We start from the raw sequence: 25,639 nt of genomic DNA, 5'->3' as shown, positions 1-25,639 counted from the left end.
TTATGCAATAATATACATATATATATATTATTCTGCTCAGCCTGGCTCATCTAGAGCACTACATTTCTGTGAGACTGTTGACTGGCAAGGCACACACTGAATTTGGAAGAGCTGCTGAGCACTCCAAGCAGCAGAATGTTATAAAAGACACATTATGTTCAGTTGCTGAGAATAGACCAAGATACAGAATCATTTTGGCTTTGGATACCCTGAGATCCAAACCAACAAACCAACTGCACAGACAAAACCATCTCCACAAACTTCAGCTCTCCAGCTCCTTCTGAGGGGTGCAAAGTGGCAGGGCCAGCAGGCCACCCCTGTGGGCCAGGACGTGACCAGGGGACACAAATGGGCTCCACCCAGGGCCAGAGGCTGAGCTGCTGCTCCCAGGCTGGCCAGGCAGGATGAGGTGATGGCACAGGGCTCCTGTGCCTGCTGTAGGGTCAGAGTTTGTCTGCATTTAATCTTTAAGTCCTTTCCAGCTGTCATTTTAAATATACCTATATCTATATCTATCTACCTAAACAAAATATAACAATATAATACAGTATGTCATGTCATATTATAAATTCTAAATATTATATAATGTATTCTATATTATTCTATTCTATTCTATTCTATTCTATTCTATTATTATATATAACTAAAATATATAATGTATTATATATGTATTGTTATATATAACATATTTTATATATTAATATATTCTATTTATTTAAATATATATTTAATTAATTAATTAATTAGAGGATAGATAGATAGATAGGTAGATAGATAGATAGATAGATAGATAGATAGATAGATAGATAGATAGGTTTGTAGATGAATATATGTGTCTATACCCCTTGTAGTATACATACAGGAATTTCTTGCAATCTCCCATGCAGAAAGGCAGTGATTTCTGTCTCAGGGCGAATGCCATCAGCCTCCTTGGCTCTCAGCAGGCTGGAGATGAGCCAAAAGGATTTTTTCCAAGTGACTGACAGTCTGCCCAGGCTGCAGAGACACCCTGGTTCCTCCTCTGTGTCAGGACATGAGGAGAAGTGTGGCAACAGCCACTGTAATTTGGAGGTGAATAGGAGACTCAACAGAGGCCAAATTACATTCCAAAACACATTAATAATACACAAGAGTTCAAGAAAACATAGACCAAAATTGGTAACAAAATTCCCTTTTTTGGAAAATGCAGTGAGGGCTATTGCTGGTGTTTATTTTATATATTGTGCAGGCCTTTATAAAGAGAAGGTTAAAAAAAATCATAATGCTGGCAAGGTTGGTTGGGGTAATGCAGAGAGTGCAAACTTTATGTGAGATGGAGCTGAACTTTTTTCCATTTAACTTCCTCACACTGAATCAGTTCTTCTCAGTTTGTGTTTTTGCAACTCAAACCAGCCCTGAGTTTACTGCTCCTAGAGCTAAACTCTCAGTACTTCATACACAGCCACAGAGGTTACTGAATCTTCCACTGGGTGAAACTAATTCACCCTAAAGAAATTCATTATAATGGCCATTTTTAAGGATGAAACATGCTGGAACAACCATTTAATTTCTAGAGACAAGCATCTAAAAGCCATGATCACTCCCAGTTTCCTTAAGACAGGTCACTTCCCTGTAAAACAACACAACTCCTTAAGGCACCCAGTCAAGAAGCCACTTGCAACAAAAAGTATCCATGAATTACTGAATTTATCAATTCTTACACTGCAGTTTAGCATTGATGTCTCTGATCTCATCACACCTCCAGCAGGCACAAAAATGACATTTTCTCTTCAAATGTGTCCAGAGCTCCATGAAGAAAGGGGATCAGGTTTTCATCTGGGAAGATGGAACCTATGTTCAGGCAGAAAAGCAATATAAAAATCAATCAGGCTCCAGAGAGTACTGAAGCTGAAAAATAGACTGGTTTCAGTGTACACCAGTGATCAGAAGCTGATGCTTTATTTATGGAAGGCTCAGAATTTTCCTCTTTAACAACAGCAAAAACCAATTGGACTTATTAAGTTCAAACAGCCAAAAAATCTCATTGACAAATAAAGCCTTGCTAATTATTATACCCACTTCTCCTGAGTGCTGTGATAGTGTGGCAGAGACCAGGAACTAAGGGTAAATTCTTCATGCAGCAGAAATTCCAACACGGATGTCACGTCTCAGATTCCACTCAGCACTGCAGTAAACTTCAGCGCTTGCATTTAAAAGGAGAAAAAAAAGAAAAAAAAAAATAAGCCCCAAATGCTGCTGGCTTCAAACAGAGCTTGTCGTTGTCTGTAGAGATGCTCTGTTTGTCAGCACTTCTCATTTTTGATGCTACTACTGAGCCTGCAAGAAATAAATTTCTCTGGTTGAAACACTGAACGGTGGGGAAGCTTCAGGAGAGGAACAAAAACCTCACATCACATCCATTTTTCTTGCATTTTAAAGCAAACTTGCCAAGGCAAATTATTTTCAATGTGAGGGCCTAAGTTAACAAATAAATATATGTTATTTTTATGAATGATCCAGTAAAAAAGACAAATTAAATTAAATATAAAATCTGCATTTTATCCAAAATACTGGCTGCCTTCTGCTAAGGTGAAATCTGTCTTTCCTCAGATCCATGCTCTATAGTGCCATTAGGACTTTTTCCTGCAATATGCACTAAAGAAAAAAAAAAAATACTTAGTGAAAAATTCTGCTTTTAAATTTCTTATCTTTTCTCTGCTATTATGAAAAAATTATTTCTTCTCCAGAGGATAGACTTATACTTATGACTCAACTTCCAAGCATTTCCATTTTGTCAAAAATAATCCTCTATAATTTAACAGCAGCTACCAGAACTCCCTTTGCAGAGCAGCTGGATGTCTGTGGGCCTAGAGAATTCCTGGGGTCTTCCCAAAAAAAATTCACCAGGCAAAGCACTCCCTGCAAAGAGTCCTCAGGTCATCAGTCAAACCTGAAAATGTCAATTATTGCACTTGTCATAGTGAAAGACAAACTGCTTTAAGATAATTAGAACTCCAATTCCTTTTATAACTTAAATTAGGATAAGGTAGCTGATGATATTCTTAAGATTTTAACAAACTTGAAAGAAATAAAAAGCTGTTTAGGTAGTGATGATCAAAGTGACTGTAAATGGTACCACTACAACAAATGAAACATTTCAAATTTCGAAGATAACTTCAATACTTGAAAATATTTAAAATTCATGTGAGAAGCAAATGAAATATCTGTCCCTGGACCAATAAACAAAGGTCCATTTAGTCAGCTGGATGCCTGCATTTGACTGAGAGGTGGTTGAAATCACTAGACCTTGTTAAATATAAATGTGTCTTTAGTAACTTTTCCCCCAGCTTCAATTTCCACTTAAAAAAAAAAAAAAAATCTTCAGAATTATTTCAGTAAAATCTGAAAAATGTAGGAGGGCATGTGAGAAGATCAGACAAACTACCTTCTGAACTTAAAGAGGTCTACTTCATGATATCTCATTTTTTGTGTTTCCAGAAAAGCAAGATTCCAGTGGCTCTGAAAGACTCCCTTAATCCTCCCACTGACTCTATTTCTGCCTTCTGGGAGAAATGCTCTTCCTTACACTGAGCTCCTCTCATCCCAGGAAGTGACAGAGCCACATCTCACCCAGCTCCAGGTCCTTCATGAATATTAAAACAAAAGAGATTGTGGAAAGGAAAGCAGAATATTGGAAAGGACATTTGAGGAAATCCTCTTAAGAATTACTGAAAATACCTCGGAAGAAGAAGAAGGAAACTAGGTCATATCTTCCCCATTTTTTATTCCTTCTATTTCAGATAAAATATTTAATTGAAATAGTTAAATAAAGAAAACAGAGAGAAGAACCGAGGAGAACCTGTAATTTCTGAGGAAATATAGTTTCCTAAGCACTTGAGAGGATTTTTTTCTTAAGGCAATGGAAGGAGTTAGGATGAAGGACAGAAAGGATATCTGAAGAAGAAAAATAGAGTTTTGAAGACAGATGACTTAACTTACATTCTGAAAAATGAAGGACTTCCTTACTGCAATCAGAATTCATTTTATCCATTTTACTCAAATTACCTGGAGTAAAGCAGTCCTGTAAATAATCAGATAGATTTTCCTTTTTGTTAATTTTTTTTATGTTAAGAATCAATTTACCCTTCATTTAGTATCTTGGTCTTTTCTAGATAAGGGGAAAATAATACAAAAGCAAACCAGCCAAACAAATCCCAGACAACTTCATATTTACACCAAAATAATTGATATAAATTTTTGAATAAAACAAAATTAATACATAAATGAAAATATCAAAATAGTTTGCTTTGCTTTTTTGGCAATTGAGAGTTTGGATACAAGAAATGGATGATTAGGAAAAGATGTATAAGCTGACAAATTTACATGGATTTTACATAAGATAATTAAAAAAAAAAAATCCCTTTTCTTTTATCAGTGCCAAAAACCATTTCAGACCCACTTTGGGACATTCTGCAAAGATAGCTGCAAGAAAAATCTATTCAAAAATCAGGGGAATACAACCAGCCCCCACCACAGAGCAATTTTCTTAAGGGCTTGGTTCTTTCTACTTTCTTTACAATACTCTGTGTATTTTAACAGTTTAAGCTACACTACACTCTTACTGTAAATTTATGTGTACAAACATGAAAGCTGGGACTTTCTTATCTCCTCTCTAAGGAAATCTCATTTTCCTTTTCTTTGAGAGAACGCTCAAGATTCACGGTGCTCAAGAGTAACTTCCCTGCAGGCACCATGGAATCAACCCCAGGAAATTCCTCTCATTTGAAACCCTGTCACATCAAATAGAAAAGGAGGAAAGACAATGAGCAACCACTAAAACTGCACCACAGGCTCAGAGATGAGCATTACTGAGCAGAACAAGAATGAGAACTGGATGTTTTCTCTTCCTGGTAACTTGGTGGGGCTGCAGTTTGGATTTGTGGTGTTTTGTTGCTCACACAGCAACGAGGCTTCTTCTGTTTCTCACACTATCCTGCCAGCTCAGCTGACCCCAAATGACCACAGGGATATCCCAGACCTTTCTGAGCAACAAAAGCTGGAGGAAGAAGGAAGAGATGATGTTCAGAGCTTGGTAATCTTGATCCCAATAGCCCATTCCATGGGAGGGAGCCCTGCTCTCCTGGGGATGGCTGAACCGTGGGAACATGAAGGAATTCCTTTGCTTTGATTTACCTGTTAGGCTGCCCTGATCCCAATTCACAAATTCTCTCCCTTTTACCCTTGGAGTTCTCTACCCTATCCCAGGGGGGAGGAACAAGTGGCTGAGAGGAGCTGAGCTGATCTCCAGGGATAAATCACAGCACGTTCTGTAGCCCTGTACTCAGCTGTGTGCATGAGTGGATCCACAGAAAGCCACAGTTTCCCACCCCATGGGATTCAGCAGGAAAGCTGCCAGACCATATTAACACCTCCTAACAGCTCAGCTCAGATGAGCTCAGATGAGTTTACACACACTCTGGAAGCCAGAGCCAAAAAAAGCTTGGCTGACCTCAAAAGGAGGTGCCCAGACCACAGTGAATAATATTCATGAGGCTTGGTTGGCCCAGAACAAAGCAGCACCAGTGAACCACATTTGTGTGAATGACAAATCAATTTGTTGGGAGCTACTCTGAAATAAGATATTTCCCCCCAGAGAAAGGTCAGACCTTCAGAAACCTCTCCTCTGCTTCAGCAGTTACCAGGCAAATAATGAGGAGTAACATCCCCCATCATCTCTGAGGGAAAACAAAAGGCTTGGGGTAAAAAATTTGTAGGTGGACCTTGGAACCCCAAAATTGAGAGCCCTTGGAAAGCAGCAGGCTGTCCTACCTAAAAAGCATAAAAACAAGCAGTTCTCTTCCAGGAAATGGAGAGCATAAGTTTATGATAAATATTGTTTGGGATGAATAATTTACCCAACTCTAATTATAAATATGGGGCTCTGGAACATTATTGATGAAGCGCATCCCATAAACCTCTAATGAAAGCTAAAAAGAAGATATTATCAGGCATATTTAGTGCTAAATTACACATTAATAAAACCCACTATTGTATAGGTACTTTCCCATCTATTTGTTTGGGAGTTCTCCAGTATATTTGATGCACATGGAACTGGAACACTGCCTTAGTTATAAAATGTACTGGAAATGGGAAATTCAGGCACTTTCTGGGAAGGTCACCTGTTTTCCCTGAAGCCTGGGCCCCATCTGTAGAATTGCCTGTCTTCCTGATGTAGAAAATAAATTTTTTCACAAACAAAAGGAAAGATTCAGAAAGAGGGAATCCTACAAGCAAAATTAAGCACCAAGAATTGTTGTCAAACCCACAGTAAATACAGAGCAACTAAAGGGCTAAAATAAAATAAAATAAAATAAAATAAACCCCAGCATTACTGTCTTTTCATATTTCAAAACTGTGAGCAGCCATTAAGAAAATGCTTTACCAAAGTGGATTTTCTCCTCCTTTCTACTTCTGTGGCTTCCATGGGTAGATCAGTGGAGAGTGCTGATTTTGAGTGACATAGAAAATCATTGTACCACTATAAGTTCTAGGTTAAGATGTAATATGGGCCACAAGTCACAAAACCAACACAGAAAAATCCCCTTTATTTCATACTTCTTTCCTAATGTTAACAGTGGTTTTCCACTAATCAGATTCTATTTTTTTTAATAACTTCTTGTAATAAATTTTAGTAACACTGAAACACAATGAACTCCTACTTTCTGCTTATGGGCTGATATTTTACTTTTCCCACTACTGCATTACAGGTGCACTGTTCCTGCTTTCTTTGTGGGGGAGGGTTTTAGAAGTGCAGAGCTCAGATATCTTATTTTCTGATTTAACTGTGACTAATTGCAATGCAGAACGGATGCAGCAATACAGCTTTGGATAGCAGCTTCACAAATACCACATATGTTTTTTTACACTTTTAATTAGCACTTCCTTCCAGAATATATGTGATGAGATTATTTGAAATTGTGGAAGTCCCACAAGACCCTGCACTATTATTCCAGACAAATCCCTTCTAACACATGCTCTCCATCTCCAAGGTGCAGAAAATACCTCAGAACCCTCCATTAATGTGCAAAATGCCATAAATAAATACTCTTCATTGCCATTTGCCTGAGGATGAGATAGGCAGAGCAGCTCATTGGGTAGTTTGTCTGGGCTTCCTTCAATTTATTTCAAGTCTTGTGCAAATTTAGTTTTTCATTGCTGGTGGAGGATCACAGCACATGCTGGGCTCCCAGGTGCTGGGTTTGGTAGTTGTGTGCCAGCCTGCATCCAAACTTTTTTAGGTAGATCTAAATCTCTCCACCATGTCAAGGCACTCCATCCATTTGGGATAAACCTTTGTGGTTACATTTCTGCCTTCAGATTGATACTTGGAATATTCCTGTGGCCTCCCACTCAGTTTGGGAATTAAAATTCAATGTATAAGTAAATTCATAGCAATTTATCTAATTATTTTCTCCTGACTATCTTGGACACTGTCACTTATCTTGCTCCCAGCTTGGTGGCAGCACTAACATTTACACTTTTCTCTGAGGGTGGGTTCACATATGTTCTCTCCTGAACTGTTTCAGAACTTGACAAAGTCTGATAAGCAACCAAATGCCATTTGGGATGGGGCACAGTGAGCCAAAATACAATTCTGTTGGATATGTGATGACATTTTTTCAGACTGAAAGGAGCTAAGTTTCTTTTCTGCAGTATCCCAGGAAAAGAGGATGATTATCTTGATATCTAGAACTGTTTAACCAAATCCCTCTTCACACACCAGCAGTCAATCCCTTGTTGGAATCATCCAAAACTCCTCTTCTTGCTGAACACAGCCCTTAAACCCAACTGCTGATTTCACTTATATTCATGTTGTTATACAAAACTACCACTCACAGATACTACCAGATAAAATTGCAGACAAACAGAAACAGATGAACGTGTAAATAAATGCATAACACACATTTAGATACGGGGAAGAAGGAGCAAAAATAATACACAGCACAAGCTGTGATCATCACGGTGGAACTCACCTGAAAAATGGTGATATCAAAAAACTCTCCTGGGGAACATCTTGTCTGAGATCTGCCATGGAAACTGCAGCATGGCTGTGCCATCAGGGTTCTGATCGTTTCCAAGAGCAGAGATGTGACAGGCACTGCCACCCCCTGCCACTCGTTGACAGGTTTGGGATGTATGCTGATGGGGAAAATGCAAATATTGAGAAGTTTCATCATTTGTTTTCCTTGAGAAAAGAAAGTTATGTAAAATAACTGCTTGCTGCTTGGTTTTTTCCTGTCATTTCTCTTAAGCAGCAGTACAAATAACCTAAATTTTACAGCTTTGTTCTTGGGGGCCTGTTTTCCATCTGACAAACACTGCAGATGAAATTTTGAGGTGGTTATGTGACCTTATGAACAATGATCATACCACAAAGGCAACTTGTTAAGTCAGCTTAATAAGGAAATTACAAGCAAGGTTAGTTCAGTTTAATATCATATTTTACACCTTGCCCAAAGAAGTCATAGAAGCTCCATATAAGGCAGCAAAGTCTTCATTTCTCAACTATTCCCCTTTCAGCTAAACCCTACTCATCATGTCCACAAGTGTAGAAAGCAGGATGGATGAATTGACTTCAGACCTGGGTACCTGGTATCAGAATTTGGCTGTGCATGTTGGTGAATGAGATCTAAAGGATAATTGCCACGTGTGCTAATGGCCTTCATCAAAGCTGCATGAAGCAGCTCTTTCAACCACAGAGAGCAGAGCCATCTAAATATTTCTTTTAGTGAATAGTTTCCTTTGCAGACACTCTGGCATGAAGTGTGTGTGAGCTAAGAGACAGCATTTTTTGATTAAAATGCTTTTCTCAAAATAGACAAAGAATATAAGATGCAAGAAAATCAGAACTATTCTACTTTCACACAGAGGTAGCTGAGCCATTGGCTTCCTGATTTCTGGTAATTTTGTTGCCCCAACTTTTAAAAAATTGCTCTGAATGCTGATCAAATAGCTTACTAGCTTCTGCTTCTGTTTACAAAAGAAAATTAATCCAGGACAGCTGAAAGTGAAGTCACTCTAGAAACCCAGGAGCACCTGAACTATAGCACCACATGCTGAGCACTAGAGACAGAGCCCCTTACTTGTAGCAGCTCATAATGAATGGATGCCCAAACACTGTGTGACCTCTGGAAGGTCTGTAAATGCCCAAATTAGAAATCTCCATAAATCAATCAGCTGTATTTGAAATGGCATTCTTGCTCCTGCCATTGCTCATCTCAGAGGAGGGCTGGGGCTGTCACCAAGGCACTGGTAAAGCCATCAGTGCTGCAAGGATTTGGTGTCACACTGCACCAGAGGACTGTGGTGGTAAACAAAACAGCTTCAGAATAATCCAGCAGGATAAAATTCAAATAAATCATCAGGCATTCCAGTTTACCAGCCCTACAGCATTTTTCGGGGCAGCGTTCAAAACACTCCCTTTCCACCCCCAGCATTTTCTCTTTACAACCTGTTGAAATAACAATGTCTACAATTACAGGGTCATTTGTTATGCATGATATAATAGACTGCAAATATAAAAAGGCATTATCATTACTTTTGTCCTTTGTTCTTCCAGGCCAGAATATTGCATAGTTCTTTACTTTGACATTTATTGCTTTTAGATTGGTAATAGAATGGTTTGTGTTGCTCATTATCTTGAATGATGATAATATTAGAGTTTGGGGAGCCTGCCTTCCCTGTTAAGTAAAGTAAAGGTTTCATATAATTTACCAAAGGTTATTACTGGACAATTACCCACAATACAGTTCAAGTCTAATAAACGTTAGCCACATTCACTCTTAAATACCACATCTGGAGTGTGGTTCCTAGGAAACTGCAGAGAATGATTTAAGGCATTTATGTGCCTGGAAGGAGGAGGGGAGTTTGTCTGTGCATATGCATCTACATGGCTTTACATGGGTTTTTGGTGTTCACTAATTGATATGTGGGTTTGGTGTTTATTACTGGGAGTCCTTAGGGAAAGGAATTAATTGAAAGATATACCTAGCTGGGACTCTGAGACTAGAATGGAAGGCGAGGAGGGATAAAGTATAACCTCAGTTTTCACCCTCCCTATTAGGAATAATGGAGTATTTTCATGTTTAAATTCCTAAAAATTATATAAGGTTTTCACCTGAGACTTTACATAAGTTCTTACACAATGGCCTAAAGTATTAAATTTATCGACCAGCAAGGCATGAAATTCAGAGCCTGATTTTATCCTTCCATCCCTTTTATCACTGACCATGGTCAGCATCTCCAGCCCAGCAGCAGAGCCCTGCTCTGGACACACTTCCTCACCTGTAGCCAGGTGTGGCTCCATTCCTGGGGAGAACAACTGAGGGTTTTCCACCTGGGAAACTTTCTGGGCTGGAGATCCTTGACAATCCCCTCCATGTCTGAGACTCTCAGATGTTTACATGAGTACAACACTCTGTACCCAGGCACACACATGTATGCAAACAACATTTTTTTTCCCTGTCCCTTTTTTGTTTGCTACTCCAGTTTGCCTGCAGCCATTTATGTTCAATTTATGTTTATCAGTTCATTTCTCTAGCAGCTGCACTTTCAATGAAATGTTTTTATTTGGTGCCAAGTAATAGTAGCTGGAGTTATTTGCCCTATGAATCTTGGTAGATTAGTTTTTGTAATTTACATACATACCCAATTGCTACCAATTTTCACTGACAGTTTTCTCTTTGGACTTTGTTTCATTTCTATTTTTGAACTGTAACAGTTTCAGACGTACAGCTCTCTGCAAACTTTATGATATGCCCTGCATTATTATAGTTATCTAGTAATGCAAAAGTGAGAGAAAACCTTTAACTCAAAATGTTAAAACAGTCTGCAGAAAATGAAGTTAATGTTTCATGAAATAAATGTCATAATACAAAAAGACTTATTTTAATGGAAATTTGCTCAAAGCTCGGGATGTTTCTTTTCTGGCTGACACCAGCTACTATTCCTCACATGAATGACAAAGCCCAGAGTGATTAGGTCAGCTGGTTTCTCCACAGGGCAATAAATAACTGTACAACTCCCCAGATGTGCAGCTAGGAAGGTGTGAGCTGAGCCCGTGGGTGTGAGTGACACACCTGCAGTGGGTTTCTCTCAGAGGGAGCACACTGATGCCTGGGATTCCTGATGCTGCAAGAGCCAGAAAAGCCCTAAAACCAGGATAATGCTCTTCCATGCTGTGCTAGAAAGGCTGGAACAGATGTTCAGGGGGAGCAAAGAGAAGCACACAATTGCTGTTATTACATCACTTGAAATTGCAGGGGGTGGGCAGGTGCAGGCAGGAGGGGCACACCTGCAGCTTTGCTCAGCGTGAGGCCAACACAGGCATCTCCCAGGGTAAGGGGAGGCTTTCCAGGAGCTGCTGTGGGATTTCAGTGAGCACAGAAGCTGCACAGACCTGTTCAGAAGCAGTTCATCCCCTGGACACAGCAAGCCTGGCCCCCACCTCCCATCTTGTGCAATTGGATGTGTTGCCTAAAGATTTCAGTTTTTACCCGTTTTTCATAGCTCTGTAGACTATTAATATGTGGTTATACAGCTCCTAGTATTTTTCCTACCCTTTCTCTTAGAGTAATGAGCTAACCTTCCAACACATTACTGAAATACCATTCAGTTTTATTTTCAAGAAGACATCCTACAGGAAGAACATTTTGTTTTCCAATCCGAGAAACAACAAGAAATGGGGCAAAGAAGCCCTGGACCAACCAATGGGGCAAAGAAGCCCCACCAACAGTGGGGTAGTATCTGGGGGAAAAATTACCTAACCAACTGCTCTTCTAATTGGACAATATTTGTTAGATATGATAGATATGTTAGATATGATAATTGTAAAACTTGCAAAAATTGTAGAAATCCAACGCCGAGTGTGCCCATAGCCCATAATTGTGGATTCACCTGGGAGGTCCCAACAAAGAACTGCTTTTTTATCTTACCTTTTTAACACTGTTGCAAGGGTTTTTTATCTTTTGATATCAGCCAGCAGATGCATAACAAAATCTCAATGTGTTTGGTGTAGGGCTCAGCTTGGTGAGTTCAGCTCATGATGCTTGACAGGAGGGGACCTGCAAACAGAAGTTTTTGTTAAAATCTGGAAAGCAGGAAGTGCTGGGGACCTGGAAAAGGGACTGAAAATTGCCCTCAGTGTCCCTCCCAGACCTGCAATGACACAGAAGGAATTCCTGAGGACTTTCAACATAGCCTGAGCAACTTAGAGATACAAATTAAAACAATGTTCTTGTTATTTCCACCTTCTTTCAAGACTTCAACTTAATTTTAAAAAGCACAATGGCAGCATGCATAATGAACAGGTCCAGACTTTCAACTTTGCTTGTCCTCTGGGCTAGAACCTGGGAGTGAATTGCACTGCACAGGGAAGATACAAGGTAGCAGACAGCTTTCCTATATGAGAAAAGAAATTGATTCCTCCAGGTCTGTGTATCTTGGAAAAAAAAAAAAAAAAACCAAACAAAACAACAAGTATGAAACTTTTCCTGTGCTGTCATCTCTAAATAAATGAAAATAAAAAATTCAGAACAACTTGTGATCAAATCTAAACAATAAAGAAAAAAAAAAAAAAGCAGCTACATTTTGATGAACCGTGTCACGTTCAAAAAAACAACAGGAACCTTCAGCTGTGGAGTTTTACAATATAGCACGTTCCAAAGAGACTTTTTTTTCCCTTTCAATATTGAGGCAGGATACTCATAAAGCTGGGGAGACTGCTCAGAATCTTATAACTGAGCTGCACATAGGCTAGAATTCAGCCAGAAGAGAGAGCAGTAACTCAGCAGCCAAGCTCCAGTCACTAGAGAAGACTCTAAATCAAGCAAGGGCAAGTACTATTGATGCTGCCTTCCCCCAGATGGACACTGGTGATGAATGCATTCCAAATGCCAATAATCTCAACCTTTGTTCAGTGTGCTACAAGCTTTGCATTGCATTATTGGCAAACACCTTGCTGCTCTTTGCCACCTTTCTGCCATTGGGTGCCTGCCCATCTGGGCTTGCAAGCATTTCTTTGTTTTCCCTTTCTGCTGGCTGTTCTTATTTCCCCAGTGCCCAGGCAAACGTGGCAAACTTCTCAAATTAAAGTCACCTTGATGCCTAAATACATTTTCTTGGTCTTGTTCAGCCCTTTTTAAATTAAACTTCTACTGGTAGGTATGTTCATGTCAATTTTTATTAGTTCATTTTCACATAGCAGCTCCCAAAACATAGGGAAATTCTCTCTGATCTGTTTGTGCCATTTAGACTTCCACATCCCCTGATCAAATCTTTTAAAGGTTTCACCAGCACTGTGCACCTCAGCTGCAGGAGTTTTTTGCTTTGGATACCAAAGTAGAGGTTTGAATTAATCCTTCTATCCCTGCAATCACAATTTCTAGTGCCATTCTTGTCCCTAAAACATTATTACCATGGTTTAGAACAGCAGAGAAATCAGTTCAGTTCCTCTCTTTTCCTGGGAGAGCCTGAACCTGCACTTTTGCCAGGACACAAAATGGAACTAACCTGTTACAATTGTCCTGATTTCAGTGCTGTCCTTTCCAGCTACGAACAACAGAAAATTCCAGTTCTCTCTGGCTGAATTAATTATGTTCCTTTTTTAAAAAGTGGCATAGCAAATTCAATCATTCAGGCTTTTCTGATACAGCATCAGCCACGATACTTGAAACAACATTGAGCACCATAATAAATCACACACCTTTGCCACTACAAACAGATCACAGCAGCAGCTTCAATTTGCCATGGAATAAATATATTTCTATTTAATACACATCCTTCTCCTGCCTACAAACCCTGCAGGAACACAGCTGCAAAGGAGCCCCTGCTCTGCTGACTACAGGAGCCCAGTTTTCTTGTGGGAAGGAGCTTGACAGATATGCTTGGAATTTAGGCAGTGCATTTTTGCCTCTCATGGTTGGTTTAAAACTACATTAAAATTACATTAAAGCAATGAAGGGTTATTGATCACGATCAAAATAAAATATCTAGTTACATATAAGGAATTGAGTAAGCAGGGGTGTGAACAGAAATTTATAGGGCTCACATATGGGGAAGTGATATTCTAATGTGTCCTGGCATAACAGGGCTTGAAGAGGAATCTTACAACTGAAAAGAAGTATCACTTCCTGAGGGAAATGATTCGATGTTTGGCTTAAAAGAAAAATATTTTCATTTCCTGAGGAAAAAATATCTTATCTGGAAGATTCTTTGAACCCTAAGGAAACAAAAACCACATTTACCACCTGGGGAATTTTATTATAATATGCCTGTTTTACTGTCACATGTAATATGTTTTCTCCTATTGTTCTTGTTAGAGAAGGAATAACATGTAAAGAAAGTAAACTTGTTTTTTGTGAGTGTGGTGGGGTTTTTTTGTGTCATTGGGATTGAATTAGAGCTTTCAGAGCAACTAAAATATATTAAGTCACACGGACATGAAGTTTTAGTTCTAAGGAAGTAGAAATATATTGCAATACTGTGAACTCTTCACCTTGGAGGCTGATGTATTCATGCAATAAACAACTTTACAGCTTAAACAACTACTCTTGTCTCCTTGAAGACCCAAGGCCCAGCAAAACTCAACTGTAGTGATGCCAGCAAGGCTGTGCACATCACCTGGCACAGGATCTGTCTGGAAGAGCCCCCTGAACTTCTGCCCCTGCCTGAGGGTTTCAGCCTGGGCTGCCAGGATTGCCCCCGGGAAGAAATTGGCTTTTCTGTGCCTGTAGTGTCACCCTAATTTACAGCCTAATTGCTCTGCCCAAAGCTCAGACGAGTCACTCAATACTGGTCACTTCCTGCCACCACCAATGAGGGAAGAGGTGAGAAATCCAAGGGTAGAGCTGCACCTACTGTAGAGGCCTGAAGTCATGTGAAATTTATTCTGCCACATAGTTATTGACTCAAAAGATCAATGACACTAAGACAAAACGCTGTTATTTTTATTTGCTGGATTAGGCTTTGATTTTAACTCCGTTCTTGTTAATATTCAAGGAAGTATAATCTGTGTGAAAATTAATGGGAAATGAATCTCTGCATTATAACATGAGAAGTAGGAACACAGAGCCAGTTGTCTGGAAATTTGATTTGTGCTGTGTACTGAACGCAGTCCAGGGGGCTGCAGTACCTCATGTGAAGGATAAAAGTGAATGTTTTATAGACCTTTTTATGTCTGAAATAGGCAGCATCATTACAAATGCAGCTCTCACAAATTTCTGTTCGAGCTTGTGTAAAAACATTCTGAAACCTGGTTTTTAATTCAATATAAAACAAAGAAACAGAAGACAGTATGAATCACATTTCTTCAGAACATTCCCTTCAGTTTTATTCAAAATTCCATATTTTGAATAAAAGTCATATTATTTTACAAGCCTGACTGGTTATTTTGGACAGGTAAGTTGAGAAACCTTGACACTGCTTCAGGAAGACACAACTGTGTGAGTCCTCCTGCTCATTCTGAGTTGTTAGAAAATGGAAATGCACCTGGAAGGACATATTTAATAAGCAAATTAAAAAGAAGGGACTAGAAGATTAATTATTCTTTCTCTTTGTGTTTTAATTTATATTGCTGCATCTCTCAGCATTAACTCAGCTTCTCCCTCAGCCATCTGTGGTCCTGTATAAGACACAGAGAAAGTCCTCACATTCCTTCCTTGGTTTTGAGACAAGAAGGAGAAAGGCATGGCAGTGGCACATAAACTCCTGTAAATATTTTGATTTCCAGAACTGAAACATAAAGGGGCACACCTCAGTGAAAGTACTCCTCTAGGGTAAATATAACTGAGTTATAGCCCAAAAATAAATCCAAAGCAACACTACTTGTCACAGACACAATGGAGCTGATGAGTTTCTAAGTTCAGAAAGGAGTGTTCTGCCCTGAAATGGAGGATTTTGTTGTTAGAAGTAATAAAAACTGCTAGCACTAAAATAAAATTAAAAAAAAAAAAATCCACCAACAAACCAACCTCCTCTTAAACCATTTTCCAGTAAAAATAGCTTTTATACCTAAACATCATTACACAAGTAAATTCTTACTTTTTCTCTTCACACACCCTCTCACTCATGCATGTTTCTGTGTATTACAGGTATGAATTTCACACAATTGGAAGGAAAAAAAATTGGCAGAGATAATGCATGCACCATGTGGAAAAGCAAACAGCAGTACCAGAAAATAGTAAAGCTTCATTTATTGATGTCTGCCATATAGATATTGCAGCAGCTTCCTGGATATTGTCCTTACCAAAAAAATCTTGTATGCAGGACTAGAGCTTCTGAAAGCAAATCTCTTGTTCATGTGCAATGGAAATTTCTGAAAAGTATTTTCTTTCCCATGTCACTGTCTTTGTCTTCCATCTTTTCCTTCAGTTGATGACTTGCAAACATGAATTTTTTACAAGAATTTCATTTGTTTCTGACTTTTTAATGCAAAACCAGGTACTGTTGTGCTTGAGGTGTAGCAACAAATCAAAGCCATTCACTTCATTTGGGTAAGAATAATTTCATTTCTTGAGTTACTATACCCAAATCTAGCAGCCTATTCTTTTAGGTGATCCATCAACCCAGAAATGGCAATCCTGCATCCAGGATCTCTTTGCATATCTTTTCCTGTGCCATCCCTTTGATCCCTCCCTGAATATGTTATTTGTCATTCTTTGTACTAAACAATGAGTAGCTTACAAATACATCTGCTGCAAAATAGATAAAAAGCTCACTGCAACCAAAGGTGTGGTCAAACCCTCCCCATGAGAAGCACCTGGCCAATTTTATACTCTTCACTCCCTCTCTTCAAGAACAAATTCACTTTTCTTATTTACCAGCAAGGGACTGTGACTGGTGGCACAAAACATGCAGGACATGAATTAAACTTCCCAATTTGCAATGACCTTTACATCAAAAGAAAGGCAGAGAGGTTTTCCCAGGAGCTGGAGTGTACTTGCAGTTCCCATTTCAAAGTCACTTCATCATCTTTGAAGAGAAAGTCCTTTAAGTCCAGGAGTAATGCACATTTTCATATTGCTTTGGGATTTGCTGTGCAAATCCCACACAGGGCAGTGCTCATGGTTCAGATCAGGACTCACTTGAACAATGCAAACTTAATATGCCACCCCAAATTGTTCTGTGTTCACATTTTCTTCTGTGCCTACCTGAAATTTAAATTACCTATATAACTCTTCCCAGACAGGTTTTAATTATTCACTGGTTTAAATTATTCATATTTAGCAGAGTCCCTGCATAACACCCACTGATTTTTTTAATAAAGTAATTTTACAAATACTATGGGCCTGTAAAGTTAGAAAAGCCCTCCTACATTCCCAAATCCAATATTCCACTGCTTTTAGCAAACATTCATCTACGTTGCAGTCCCCATTTTCACATACTTCCACTATAAAATTTTCTTTCAAGGATTAAAATTCTATTTTGTCTTGTGGGGCTGAAAGAGGGCCATGCCCACGAGCATCTCAGATGCAGTTAGCTAGCCAGAACCTCACTGCCTCAATAATTTGGTGTTTTAGGAGACTTGGGGATGTTGACAGAGCTGAGCCATCTGCTTCCTACCCACTGAGGCTTCTCCAGGGGCAGCTGTAAGGGACTGTCCTCCAGGCACACCTCCTGTGCTGACCTCTCTCAGGATGATCTTTCCTTGGTTTTAAACTGCCTGGTAGCTTCCATAGTTTTTTCTTAGACTATATAAAATAAAGCTCAAAGCGTTGCCTAGGGAAAAAAAAAAAAAAATTCTCTTTTTCAATTCCACGCTGAAATTCAAGTTGCTGCAAGCCATATGGCTGCTCTGCTCCAGGGATCACTAAAACAGGGTGCCAGGGGAAGTGGATCAATGGGCATTGACTGTCTGGAAGGAAAACAGGAGGTGACATCCCTGCGAAGGTTTAACTGCAGCACTGCTTCCTACTGTGACAGAATCCAACATTTTATCTGAGCACAGAGATGTATCCTCACAGAACTTCCACACAGGCACTGTCATCTTCATGCTCTGTGCAGGAGACTGAAGGACAGATTTTTATAAGGTATTCAAATGGTTAATTTTTGATTGTTTGCTCTCAAGTCCCTCCACATCTCTGCTCCTCATCAATCCAGCAGCCCAGTGCCTGGGTCACTCTCCTGAAATCAGAAATAGAGCTGTCCTCTCTCAAATTCCCTCTAACATCCCAGATGAGCTCAATAACCCCTCCTACTTTTCCCACTTAACTCCAGTCAGGGCTTGAAACCTCAACCTGCACTCCCCTCCCTCTTGCCACAGATCCAATTCTCCTGAACAACAAAAAAAAGCCAAGTGAATGCTAAATAAATGAAGTAATTAAAGCAAGATAAATGAAACAGGAAGGTTTAATGCCCTTTGTCCTGGACAGTCTGGAATGAGGTGTCTGACTTCTTCAGGGCAGTGACTGTTATTTAAAATCCAGGCAGGCTTTTTACCTTGGCTGAGGGGGGAATGAATCACTGTTGATGTGTTCATGCAGTTAAATCCAAGGTCCAGGGGTGGAGTGTGTGAACATGTTTGTATCCAGTAACAACTTCACATTTGAATTTTTTGGGGGGGCAGATTTTGATAAAATGGTGATGGATTGGATCCAGCTTTTCACAGCCACTGAGACAGGGAAAGCCAACAAGAGACTACTCACTGAAATTAAATTTTTACAGAGATGTTTGTTGTGCCAGGAAAAACAAAACCAATATTAAATAGTTTTATATTAGGTGTCATATTAATATAATATCAATTCCCAAGCTCAGCTGTCTGGTCTCAGAATAACAGGGTCCTCCTGCATTAGATCTACTTTAGAGAAATCAAAACTGTCAGGACAGACAACCCCAAAGCAAATTCTGGGTAATTCTGTCAAAGCAAAACACCTCTGGCTGTGCTGTCTCATGACTCTGAGTCTCCTAAAGATAAAAGATGGCATCACAGACTATAGTCAATGCACAAATATCAACCACCAAAACCAGCATCCCTAACTCCTAGAGCAACTTAGTACAGCAACACAGGCCTTAAGACTCCATCCAGATCCAGATCACCTGCTCAAACAGAGGTGCAACTGTGTGAAATTACCTCTTTTCCTTCCTTTGCTCATCCTCTAGGCCAAACAAGCATGACCTCCTAAATTCCTGCCTCAGGGCAACTACATCTCTTCAGGAAGTTTCCCAGGTTTTTCTTTGCTTGTTTGTTCTGTTTTGCTTTCTTGTTTGGTTCGTTTTGCTTTTTGGGATTTTGGGGGGGATTTTTGTGTTTCTTTTTTGGGGATTGTTTTTTCTTGACAGAGGGAGAAGCAGTTTTAAAAACCAAACTGTTATTTTTAGAAGTGTCTCTATTCCTCTCAGCATTTCCCCTACAATATGTGTCCCAGAACACCCAGGAGCTATAATGATGGATAAGAGATGCCCTTGGCACAGCACCTGGCCCTCTGCAAACATCCCTTCCCAGGACCCTTCATTGTGCTGCCAGTGGCAGAGCCTGAAGTCTGAAATCTGGACTGAGTCAGGACTTGGCAGGCTCCAGGTGGGAACACAACCACTGCCTGCCAAACCAGCACCCTGACAGATTATGCTGTTACCCTTTCTCTCTGCTGGTGGGCAGCAGCAGCCCAAATGAATGAACTGCCTTTGTTCCTCATAAAAGAAGGCAGCACAAATGGCTCAAGCTGTTCTAATGATCTTACCCTGCTCTGCACTCCTGTAGGGACTTGGTTTGTGCTCAGCTTTTTGTCCTCCTGGGTAAGACTGTGGGTGTTTGTGCACACGTGCTCAACATTTTTAAAAGAACAAAGACCTAGCACAGAAGCAATTATTCAAAGGCTTTCTATTGGTTTTTATGTCAGGCTTTTGTAGCAATTGTACAATTTTTTTTTTTGGTTTACCTACATATTTAAATCCAGAGAGATGTCATTGCAGGCTATTTGGTAAGTTCTTTGGCAAAATGCTCGGGTGAAAGCAGTTTATACTTGCTCAACAAGGTCAACAGTGCCTGTCACCAGGATGAGTTTTGGGAGCTCCTTGATTTGCTGGTAGATGCCCCAAAGAATAATCTGTTCCTGAGAATAATCTGTTCCTGAGCTGTTTTAGTTTGGTTTTTAATATGACTGAGGTGTTAATGAGTTTTTAATTCGGTACAAGCAGTGCTGCTTTTAGGAAGATGAAATAGCTTGAGGAAGGCTGACTTTAAGCCATCAGAATTTAAAAAAATGTTCCTGCTTCTCTCTTCTCCTGTCTGCTTCTCCTTTCCAGTGATACCCAGCTGAAGAGGAAGCCCTATATAGAAGTATGACTATAAAACTCAGGACCAAAGGATAAATCAGGTCGAAAGGAACCTCAGAATGCCCCTGTGAACCTGAGCAACAGGAAATAAATACTCCATTACAGCCAGGAGATCACCTGCTGCTTTGTATACATACTGCTAATCCAGCAAAATTGGATTAAAATATTTTCCAAGAAGTTCACTGTGAGAGACTTCATCAGTCATAGCTCTTGTAGCTGAACTGCAGCTTTTGTAAAGCATAACCACAGGTACTCAAGTGCTCCAGTCTGATCCAGTAACAAACCACAGACATTTGGAGTTCAAAGGAAGCTCACAGAGGGAAAAAAAAAAGTGGTTTTCTTTAGCCAAAGTGACCACTAGGAAGAAGTGTTTAAGAAGGACTTCAATAAACATGGGAGAAACAAACACAAGGAACAGCAGCCAGCAAATGCATTCATACATTTGAAACCATGCATGAATGCATGGTTTCAAATAATGTTCAATTTGTCCAAGGCTGTGAAACCTTGATCAGTACCAGCCAAAGACAAAGTGGTTTCCCTCTTAAAGCCAAACTGGGCACTGGGCAGCCTTACCCCAAGGCCATGGCACTGGTCCCTCTGCAGCACAGCTGGGAGGTGTGGATAGCATTCAACCCTCCCAGTCTCCCAGCAAAAGGCGTGGCAGCGTTGTCACAGAAAGGACTTGTGTCCCACGCCAGTCAGGGGATGGTTTTCAGTGGCAACCAAAAGAAAATCTGTACCACAGCCAAACAGCTACCTTCTTTCATCCTGGCAGCTCTCCCTCTTATCTACAGGCCTGTGTCTTTGTTAGGTTCATTTTCTCTGTGTGCAAATCTCATCTGTTGTACCCAGAGAGCTGCGAGTTCTGTTCTGCCCTTGGCAGCCAAGATACCAAACCTCCCCCTTGGCTCCTTTTTTCTTCTCCCATTCCCAGGCAGCCACAGCATTCTGGGATCCATCCAGGGTGGATGAGTGACTCTCTTGGTTTAGATTTCACTTTTGTATTATTTTCTCTCCCTGGGGAGCATGAGCTCAAGAGCATTTACCAAAGACAAAACTATTATTGAGTCCAAATGGGCTGCCTTTATTCCTGACCATTTATTCCTGGGCTGTAGTTTTAGCTCATTTTGTTCTCCTCAAGTCAAACAATTGTTCTCATTTATAATTCCTGTAACCAGGCTCTCTTTTTTCCCAGCTGACTGCTCACACACACTGCCATCACTCCAGACCTGTCACTCACTAAATTATTTTGCAGGACATCCAAAAGCATAAATGGCCACAGACTCCATTGCTGTGCATAACCCCCAAACTGCTGACTTTCAAACACCCAGATTGCAATCAGCAGAGAAATCCAACATCTTTAAGTGGCCACTAGTTCAGCAAGGACAGCTGCAATCAAGCATCTCACAAATAACTGGGGAATTGGAACCTCTTGTATGTAACAGAGTTTAATTCAGCTCCACTCACAAGTCAACATTATAGGCTGGGGTGCAAATCAGAGCAAACTGAAATATTTAGCATTATAACACTGGCACACAAACACTGATTTTTGTGTACCCCATCTTACTTTTATCAGTGTTTCAGCAAGCAAATTTTGCATCATTTGCTGCTTGCTCTGGTGCTTTTTACCTTAAATAACATCACTGTACTCAAGGGGGCCCCTCACAGCTGGCAAACTCCACATGTTACCCTTCAAACACAAGCAAAGGGACAGGATCCTCTTCCACAGCTCCCTCCCATGTCACCTGCTATGAACTTCACACTAATTGTAAATACCACTGTCTTATTTGCTGCTTGTCAGGCACGGAGATCTCGTGACCTGATCTGGAGAGAAATGAAATAGCTTTCAAGGCAAGAGAGGAACAGTTGGCTCCAGATACACTCAGAACTCATGTCAACACGTGTTTAACCCAAAGGTTTCAAGTGGCAGAGAAATGAAGGCATGGAACAAGCATCACACTTAGTGCTTTGATATTAGTGAATTTAGTTTTCGTGTATTCAATTAACCATTAGTGTTGATAAGAGCAAAATTATAATTCTGGAGCACAGTAAATAAAGTGCAATTAAAACCACCAGTGTGGTAACACACCTGGGAGTTACTTTTGTGCAAGAATGTGATTCAGTAACAGAATGGGGACACATGTCTCAGAAACATTAGTGTAATATCTGCAAAAAAAGTGGCAGATTTCTTTAATTATTCCATAAGTTTAATCAAGTTGCAAAAATATCAGAAATGCCTGATTCAGCAGCTTCTTCTTAATGGCAATATAATACAACTGTGTCCATCAAAAAAAAAAATTCCTCCTGGTGGATCTGCATGTGGAGGAAAAAGTTTTTGTTTTTCTTCATCAATACATGATTTTAAGTCCAAACTTCCTTGTGCACTGGTAATTGCAGAGCACTTAGAGAATTCCTATAAAAATGAAGTGAAGTTATGTTGGCACATAACACCACCTAACCTCTCCAGCAATAGCAGTTTGCACATGTGTACCACACAGTGAAAGAATATTAAATAGACCTGTTGTGTCTGATAACAAATGAGGTTGTAAGCTAAACATATGGCCTGGAAGATTTAGAAATTTCTGTCTCTAAAAGTAGAATTAATGGGGCTTTTACAGAGTCACTGAAAGAAAGATTCCTTACTGGCTCATTTACTGTCAAACCACCACCCAGCCCCAAACAAAAACCTTCACAACCTTCCCAAGGTCATTTTTCTTATGGATATGAATGAAATTAGCAGTATCACATATTACACAGGTAGTCCTTTTCTTCCTGTATTTCTTTTGCCTTGCAGGTGACCACAATATACATATTTTTATATATTATATATATATATATATATATATATATATATATATATATATATATAAGTGCATATATATGTATATATAATATGTATGTATGTATATACATACACATATGTGTGTGTCTATATATACATATATATGTGTGTGTGTATATATATATATATATATATAAAATTATATATTGCACAGATCCTGAAAAAGGTAATACTTGTAGAATATATTGCTATGCCTGATTAGAAGGTATATGTTAAACAAAACCAAAAAAACCAAAACTACAGAGCACTGGTAAGGCTGATTTGCTAAAATAAAGATGATCTAGGGCAGTAGGAGAAAACAAATTTAATATGATTTTGGAATTCTGCAGCCATTAATAAAAACAAATAAAAGTAGGAGCTTCTTGCCCCACACATCTCAGATACTCAGGGAGCACTCTGGGCAAGCCCTGAGCACCCCAGTGCTGCTGTTTGAGAGACTCTGGTGTAGCAGGTGTAAGACACTGCCTTGAACTCTGTGTTCTTCTGGACAGGACACCTGGAGTAGGTGAAAAAAAGTTAAACATCAGCCCAGAGTCCAAGTAAAAAGGGCTTGAAAAGACAATTTAGGAGAAAACTGCAAATAAAGAGAACTGGCTTATTACAATTTAGGTCATAAGACACCTGTTTACCAGTAAAGCACTGAAAAAGAAAAGGGTTGCAATGAATTAAGATCAATGATATGAAATAAAACCAAGGAAAAACTCCACAAGATCAGCATTTGAGACACAGAAATCTGTCAGTAGAAATGGTGAAGACCCCCTCAAGAAACTCTTTTTATAAAAAGCCCCTGTGACCAAAGGGTGCATGACAGAAAACACCTGGTGCTCTGGGGGGCTGAGATGGATGACCTCTCATGTTCTGCTACGCTCCCAAACTGACAACCACAAGGATTGCAGCTGCAAGTCAGAATTCTGGCACCTTCAGGGACAGTTTGAAAGTCACAAACAGGGACACAACAAACACCTGGTCAAAGTTTCACCAGGGGTGAGCAAAAGGAAAAAGGGTGTGACAATTATTTCTGTTGACTGGGGGAAATGGAGTTTTCAGGGGAGAGAGATGATTAATTTCTTGCATCTCCCCAGGCCATTGGTGGATATGAAAAATTCCTCTGGACTGGTCTTTCACCTGCTGCTGGAGATGTCATTGACCCAGAGAAGGAGCACCCAAGCTGAGCAATTGAGTCACACCCAAGAGACTGAAGAGAAATATTTTTGTGTGCCTGCTTCAAATGAAAGTGCAAGTTAATGTCATCTGGGTTTTTAACCTAGAGAGCAGGACTATTAAATAGTATTAAATAGTATTTAATATAGTATTAAATAGTGAGGAGTACTACAGGATGTGTATCTTTTTGGGGGCCTCCCATCTCCCCAGGAAAGGCTGTGATCTTCCCAAATCTAGACAGAAAGGAGCCCAAGGGACAAATTAAATATCTGCCCTGTTTTCTCAAAGAAAAGCACAATTTTCTATACATAAGAAGTATTTTAAATACATCGCTTTGTCATCTGGCACTGTGGAAACCTCAGTGTCTCACATTCAGACTTTACACTCAAAGATATTCACCATGAAAAAAAATACATGTCATTTGGCTAAACTGCAGAGTATCAATAAAAAACCAGAATTGCTGAATGCAAAATATCTGATACAAAAGTATCAAAATGCATTTCCTCCTGCAAATATTCATTTAATCACAAAAGCAGAGAAAACAGAGCCACAAGGGAAATCATCAGGTCAGTTAGTCTGTTCTTCTTCTTCAAGGTAAAAATCAACTATTCCAAAAAACAGAACCTGTAAATTAGCCTTCAGCTTAATGTGCAGCTGCCTTTCACTATATTTCAAACTGTGGTGACAAAAAAAAAAAAAAAGAGGACCAGAGCTGATGAAATCCACATTTCAAACCTACAACAAACAAAATATTTTTCTCTTGAGACTGGTTTGCAAAACCCTTCGAATTACTGTAATGAAATGTGAGGGGTGTACAAAAAAAGAGGAATACCCACCTAATGAAAGAAATGAACGCTGTGAAATGAGTGATTTGTTGGCTGCTGCGAGCACAAGCAGCCATGAATCCTTTTCAGAAGCAGTCAGAAAAGCTTACACTGGCTCATAAATCTAAAGCTGGGGGGAGAAGAAACAGAGGCAGAAATAAAGTAAAGCAGCTGAAAGGAATGTGAACCTCAGTCATACACATTTTAGCTTAGGTGCTCTCCCTTCTCCTATATTTCTCTTTAGCCAGGTAAATTCCAGTGCACAGGTGTGGTCTTGTACACACTTCACATCCTGGCACTGACCTATGGAAAATGTACACTCAGACATAACTTCTCTCATTGATTACACAACTGCTTTTCATGCTCTGTCTTCCCAGGCAGCAAAACTAGCAGATCATCCAGCAAATATGAAGATAAAGATGTTATTTGAAAGTAATAATAGATGCAGACTCTTTTTCCAATTATATACATGAGGAAACAATTTAATCTGTTCTTCCAAACACAC

The 25,639-nt window shown here is 39.6% G+C and overlaps 1 long non-coding RNA gene across 2 annotated transcripts in view; it reads right to left on the bottom strand.

Moving 5' to 3' along the window:
- Positions 1-25,639, bottom strand: part of LOC132324235 (uncharacterized) — a 50,350-nt gene that overhangs the window by 21,967 nt on the left and 2,744 nt on the right. The window contains exons 2-6 of one of the 2 annotated variants that reach the window (XR_009485540.1): positions 11,973-12,101; positions 8,013-8,178; positions 3,979-4,060; positions 2,059-2,182; positions 1,701-1,830 (exon numbers count right to left, since the gene is read on the bottom strand). This is a non-coding gene — a long non-coding RNA (uncharacterized LOC132324235). The remainder of the gene's footprint in view (positions 1-1,700; positions 1,831-2,058; positions 2,183-3,978; positions 4,061-8,012; positions 8,179-11,972; positions 12,102-25,639) is intronic. The other variant, XR_009485541.1, reaches the window with a different exon arrangement.

Source organism: Haemorhous mexicanus, chromosome 2 (assembly GCF_027477595.1).
Source record: "Haemorhous mexicanus isolate bHaeMex1 chromosome 2, bHaeMex1.pri, whole genome shotgun sequence".
In the NCBI taxonomy this organism is placed as follows: domain Eukaryota; kingdom Metazoa; phylum Chordata; class Aves; order Passeriformes; family Fringillidae; genus Haemorhous; species Haemorhous mexicanus.
The sequence above is the reverse complement of the archived record's forward strand: the minus strand, read 5'-3'. Positions and strand labels throughout refer to the sequence as shown.